At 53.9% G+C, this 6,412-nt stretch overlaps 1 long non-coding RNA gene across 1 annotated transcript; it reads left to right on the forward strand.

The window, feature by feature from the left end:
• Positions 1–2,932: 2,932 nt before the first annotated feature.
• On the forward strand, positions 2,933–6,001 carry LOC134737392 (uncharacterized). Its single transcript, XR_010122272.1, has 2 exons — positions 2,933–3,580; positions 3,927–6,001. It is a non-coding gene; the product is annotated as an uncharacterized lncRNA (long non-coding RNA).
• Positions 6,002–6,412: the final 411 nt, after the last annotated feature.

The following is a 6,412-nucleotide window of genomic DNA, read 5'->3' on the forward strand; positions in this document are numbered from 1 at the left end:
TACTAACTGCAAAGGGGCATTCAGGAATGGATGGATCTAGGGGCTTCAGTGGTCTCTATCTCTTACCTATGCCTTCCTCTGAAATGAGTCCCCCAGATTTCTCCTCCTGCCAGCTCCTGGCAGCCACGGTCATTTCTTTGCAGCCTCAAGTCTACTCTGAGATTTCCTCTTCCCAGCAGTTCAAACAGGAGCCTCTGATTGAGACGCTTGCACTGGCTGGGGCCTTGCGCCCACCTCTGAGCCCATCACTGCAGCAGGGCATTGGGTGCTCTCATCGGCCAGGCCTGGGTCATGGGACCATCTCAGAGGGCAGGGTGGGGCAGCCCACGGAGCCCAGGCTGCGTGTCTCCAGAAGAGAATCGAGGTGGGACTCGGGAGGGGTGGGTGCTGGGCAGGGAAGGTAGGGGGTGCTCAGGAGTGCTTCAGGGAGGGACCTGGAAATGCCTCTGGCTGTCTGTGGTCAGTTTCCTGCTCCTTGCACATTCAGAGAAGGAAAGCTGTTTTTTTTTTTTGAGACAGAGTTTCACTCCTGTTGCCCAGGTGGAAGTGCAATGGCGAGATCTCTGCTCACGGCAACCTCTGCCCCCAGGGTGTGGGTGATTCTCCTACCTCAGTTTCTGTGGTAGCTGGGATTACAGGCAGATGCCACCATACCCGGTTAATTTTTGTGTTTTTAGTAGAGACAGGGTTTCACCATGTTGGTCAGGTTGGCTTCCAACTCCTGACCTCAGGTGATCCGCCCGCCTCGGCCTCCCAAAGTGCTGGGATTACAGGCGTGAGCCACCACGTCTGGCCAGGAAAGGACTTTTTTAAGCTTTGGATTACACAAATGGGTGATGCTCTCTCTCGGCTTGCCTGGCATCATTGTTAGAGAGGGTTGTCTGTTAAACCCTTTCAAATACAAATAAGATGCATATTAACATTTACGGAAATCTAATGTTTTCCACGACAGGACTTTGAGAGCCTTAAGCAGTTTCTGTCATTTGCATGTATGTCTACCGGAGACAGAACTGTACCCTTTGTGGAAGCCCCAGCCTCACTGTGATCACATCTGGAGGTGGGCCTTTGGGAGGTGATTCGGGTTAGATGGGGTCATGAGAGTGGGGCCACGTGAGGGGATTCGTGCCCTCCTAGGAAGAGGAGGAGACCAGAGGTCGCTCTCCACCGCCTGCTGGCCAGGAAGCCGCCCTAGCAAGAACCCATCCCGGCCGGCGCCGACCACAGACCCGCAGCCGCCAGACTGAGCAATGGAGGTCTGTGTGAGCTGCCTCTGTGATGTTGGTTACAGCAGCCCCTCAGATAGAGTGAAGAGTGTTTAGCTGGTTCTCCGGGAAGCAGCGCCTGAGATACAGGCTCAGGGCTGCTGGCTCAGTAGGGAGTGAGGCTCGGGGCAAAGGGGTGGGGGAAGAGTAAGGTGGGGGCGGTGGGGAGAAGAGGGGGAGGAGAAGGGGATGGGGAAGGGAAATGGGGAGGGGAGGGAGAAGGGGGAGGGGAGGGAGAAGGGGGAGGGGAGGGAGAAGGGGGAGGGGAGGGAGAAGGGGGAGAGGAGGGAGAAGGGAGGAGGGGAGGGAGAAGGGAGGGGAAGAGAATGGGGGAGGGGAGGGAGAAGGCGGAGGGGAGGGGGAAGGGGGGAGGGGAGGGAGAGGGGGGAGAGGAGGGAGAAGGGGGAGGGGAGGGAGAAGGGAGGGGAGGGAGAAGGGGGAGGGGAAGGGGAAGGGCAGAGGGGAGGGAGAAGGGGGAGGGGAGGGGGAAGGGGGGAGGGGAGGGAGAAGGGGGAGGGGAGGGGGAAGTGGGGAGGGGAGGGAGAAGCGGGGGAACCGAGGGGACAGGGGGCTCAGCACACGGGGGCATCTTCCAAGCGGCCACATAAATGAGCGCAATTCCGGGTCCACCCGAAGGTGCGGGGGGAGGTTCCTCTCCCGGTTTCCACCTCACACAGGATGCTGTTTCCCCACACGCAGCTGCTCCTGGAGGGTGAGAAGGGGTTGCAGTGGTTCTGCTCAGGGCCAGGTGGGGCAGGAGGCGGGACCCCTGTCTTGGTGGACGCTCAGCCGCTGCCCTCTGTAGTGGTCTCAGCAGCGACTCCAGCCGAATCTGTGGCCAGAGGCTGTGGGGAGTGGAAGCTGGAAGACCCAGGCTCTGAGGGCGTCTGACCCAGGGAGCCCGCAGCAGGCAGGTCACCCCCACTTCGGGCCCCGTGATGCTGCAGGTACCCCAGCTGTGGGAAAAGCCATGCTGCTGTCCCCCAGAGCAGAGGACCAAGTGCTCAGCCGCAGAGCCCGGCCGGGGGTGCTCGGCTGCCGTGTCTGCAAAGGCCTGGAGCAGATGTGCCCAGGCACGGGGAGGAGCTGGATGTGCCCAGGCACGGGGAGGAGCTGGATGTGCCCAGGCACGGGGAGGAGCTGGATGTGCCCAGGACCCAGGGAGGAGCTGGATGTGCCCAGGACCCAGGGAGGAGCTGGGTGTGCCCAGGCCGTGGCTGTCCTGAGGTCTTGGCTGGCCCGTCTCTGTCCTCTCTCTCCTGTGCCGGGGTGGCTGCCCTGCAGGTTCCAGTGAATATAATTTCACTGTAATTCCAGCTACTCGGGAGGCTTAGGTAGGAGAATTGTTTGAACCCAGGAGGTGGAGGTTGCAGTGAGCCAAGATTGCGCCATTGCACTCCAGCCTGGGTAATAAAGTGAAACTCTGTCTCAAAAAACAAAAACAAAAAAAATTTTTTTTTGGCACAGACAGCAGGATCTTTACATTGCTCGGGTTTGTCTTGAACTCCTGGGCCCAAGTGATCCTTACACCTCAGCCTCCCACAGTACTGGGATTCCAGGTGTGAGCCACTGCACCTAGCCTGGAGTCTCTTTCTTCCTTCCTTCCTTCTCCCTTCTCCTTCCCCTTCCCCCTACTTTCTTCCTTCTTCTTTCTTTCTTTTTATTTTTTCTTTTCTTTTTTCTTTTTCTTTTCGATACTAAGTCTCACTCTGTCGCCAGGCTGGAGTGCAGTGGCGCGATCTCGGCTCACTGCAACCTCCGCCTCCCGGGTTCAAGGGATTCTCCTGCCTCAGCCTCCCGAGTAGCTGGGACTACAGGCGTGTGCCACCACGCCCAGATAATTTTTGTATTTTTAGTAGAGATGGGGTTTCACCATGTTGGCCAGAATGGTCTCGATTTCCTGACCTCAAGTGATCCGCCCGACTCGGCCTCCCAGAGTGCTGGAATTACAGGCGTGGACTGGCCATCCTCTTTGATTGCTATCTCCATGCGTTCCGGTCAAGGCACGGGATGGGGTCTCCAGTTCAGTTGAAATTTCCAAAAATCACGGCCTGGAAAAAATCAGACGCTGATTTCCAGAGATTCCCCAGAGCTGCCGCGAGGGGGCGCCCGGCGCTGCCAAACCCGGAGGGCCGCGCGCGCGAACCGTGTCCGATCCGCACGGCGGCGTCCTGGGGCGTCCACTGTGAGGACGGAGCTTCCTCTCCTCAGGACCCACCCGGGAGGGGCCGGGGCTTGGGACAGCTGGGGCCGCGTCCGCTGTGAGGACAGGGAGACGCTGCTGCAGCTCCGGGACACCTGGGGCCGCCGAGGCGAAGGTGAGGAAAAGGCTTCCTGCCCCCGCTGTGAGTGCAGCGGAGCGAGCGCGGCCGCGTTTCCCCTCGGGCTGTTTGTTCCTGGACTTCAGTCTGTGCGAGCGTCCCTTCATGGCGGCTTGGGCGGGTCACCCCCAGCGCAGGACAAGATGCCGGTTACGAATGCGAGTTTGTTTCTGGGGAGAGACCCTGGTACCGGGAGAGGAGGAGGAACGCGGAGACGCCGTCGGGCGGTCGGGATGTTGGGGACTGGCAGGCGCCACAGCCTGAGGTCGAGGAAACAGGCGCCCCCGATCAGTGCTCATTTTTTTTTTTTTTTTTGAGACGTACTTTCACTCTTGTTTCCCAGGTTGGAGTGCAATGGCGCGATCTCGGCTCACTGCAGTCTCCGCCTCCCGGGTTCAAGCGATTCTCCCGCCTCAGCCTCCCGAGTAGCTGGGATTACAGGCATGCGCCAGCACGCCCGGCTAATTTTGTATTTTTAGTAGAGACGGGGTTTCTCCATGTTGGTCAGGCTGGTCTCGAACTCCCAACCTCATCAGGTGATCCACCCACCTCGGCCTCCCAAAGTGCTGGGATTACAGGCGTGAGCCACCGCGCCTGGTCAGTGCGCCGTGTTTTCAGGCTCATTTGTTAACATAGTGGAAACAACACAGGAAAATGGAAAAGTAGGCACATTATCATGCGCACCCCACTGCACTCAAGCCCTGGGCAACAGAGCGAGACCTTGTCTCAAAAAACAAAAACAAATGAAAACAAAACCAAAAAAACCATTGTGTGCGTCTAATGGAAGTGAACTCATCAACAACAGTTTTTCTTTTGTTGAGAAAGTCTGTTTAATTTGCAGTGTATTTGTAATGGTACGTAAAATGACGTCTGTTTTATAAACATTCTCATCCTAAGTTAGTTGAAATGTATTAACTATATCAAGCTTTGACATGATACCATAAAATTAATTGAAGAAAGTCACTACTCTTTTTTCCCTTGGCCTTGACCATTTTAAATAAAATCAGATTTCGTTAAGGTTACTTAATACTGAGCTGTAAACCTGTATGGCCCTGCAGTGTCTTTTCTTATCTTTTTTTTTTCTTGTTTTTTTTTTTTTTTTTTTTTTTTTGAGATGGAGTCTAGCTCTGTCTCCCAGGCTGGAGTGCAGTGGCGTGATCTCAGCTCACTGTAACCTCCACCTCCCAGGTTGAAGCAATTCTCTGTCTCAGCCTCCCCAAGAGCTGGGATTACAGGCGCCTGCCACAACGCCCAGCTAATTTTTTTGTATTTTTAGTAGAGATGGGGTTTCACCATCTTGGCCAGGCTGGTCTTGAACTTCTGACCACGTGATCCACCTGCCTTGGCCTCCCAAAGTGTTGGGATTACACGTGTGAGCCACTGAGCCCAGCCTCTTTTTTTGACATGGAGTCTCACTTTGTTGCCTAGGCTGGACTGCAGTGGCGCGATCTCAGCTCACTGCAACCTCCGCCTCCCGGGTTCAAGCACTTCTCCTGCATCAGCCTCCTGAGTCTCTGGGATTACAGGCCTGCATCACCACGCTGGGCTAATTTTGTATTTTTAATAGAGGTGGGGTTTCACCATGTTGGCCAGGCTGGTCTCGAACTCCTGACCTCAAGTGATCCACCCGCCTTGGCCTCCCAAAGTGCTGGGATTGCAGGTAGTCCTGAGCCACCACGCCTGGCTGCTTTTTTTTTTTTTTCAATTAAAAAAATTTTTTTTTGTTTGTTTTTTGAGATGGAGTTTAGCTCCTGTTGCCCAGGCTGAAGTCCAATGTCCCGATCTTGGCTCACTGCAACCTCTGCCTCCTGGTGAAATGCCTAACCTTGTTTTTACTTCAACTTGTTACTTTGAATTTTGTCCTGTTTGTCTCTTTAAATTACCTAGCCTTGCTTCTCATGTAAATGAGACTCTCTCTAGCTAGGAAAGCCGACAAACTCCAACTGACCCCTTAATTTACAAGACACTAGGGATCCTCACTCAAACCCCTTTCCTGAGGAGTTGTCCTGGGTAAACAGGTCCTCAGCATTTCAAAGGAGCCCAGTTAACTGATAAGTTACCAACACCAACAATGTACGAAGTTCCCAGGAATTTTCTCCAAGAGATAACAACATACAACCTTGAGTTTGTGTCTGGCATAGACCCTATATCTAATTATAATGAAAGATTTAGAAGCTTGCACCTCTTACCGTTGCTCTTCTTGTAACCATTTGCCTTTTAAGTTGTTTATCACTCTGTAACCATTTTGATTCTTTTGATTTTTGCATGTTTTTACTTCTGTAGAATTATTACATTTGAGTCCCCCTCCCCTTCCTAAACCTAGGTATAAAAGTTAATCGAGCCCCTTCCTCGTGGCCAAGAGAATTTTGAGCATTAGCCGTCTCTTTGGCTGCCAGCTTAATAAAGGACTCTTAATTCGTCTCAAAGTGTGGCGTTTTTTTAACTCGCCTGGGTACAACACTGGGTTCAAGCAGTTCTCCTACCTCAGCCTCCTGAGTAGCTGGGAATACAGGTGTGCACCAGAATGCCTGGCTAATTTTGTATTTTTAGTAGAGATGGGGTTTCACCATGTTGGTCCGGCTGATCTCTAACTCCTGATCTCAAGTGATCCACCGGCCTCTGCCTCCCAAATTACTGGGATTATAGGCGTGAGCCACTGCATCCAGCCTTTACATTTTAATTGATTGATTTTTTTTTTTTAAGAGAGCCTGCTCTATCTCCCAGGCTGGAGTGCAGTGGTGTGATCGTGGCTCACTGCAGCCTCAACCTCCTGGGCTCCAGCAATCCTCCTGCCTCAGCCTCCCAAGTAGCTTGGACTATAGGCACCAG

This window comes from Symphalangus syndactylus, chromosome 8, assembly GCF_028878055.3.
Source record: "Symphalangus syndactylus isolate Jambi chromosome 8, NHGRI_mSymSyn1-v2.1_pri, whole genome shotgun sequence".
NCBI classification, from domain to species: Eukaryota; Metazoa; Chordata; class Mammalia; order Primates; family Hylobatidae; genus Symphalangus; species Symphalangus syndactylus.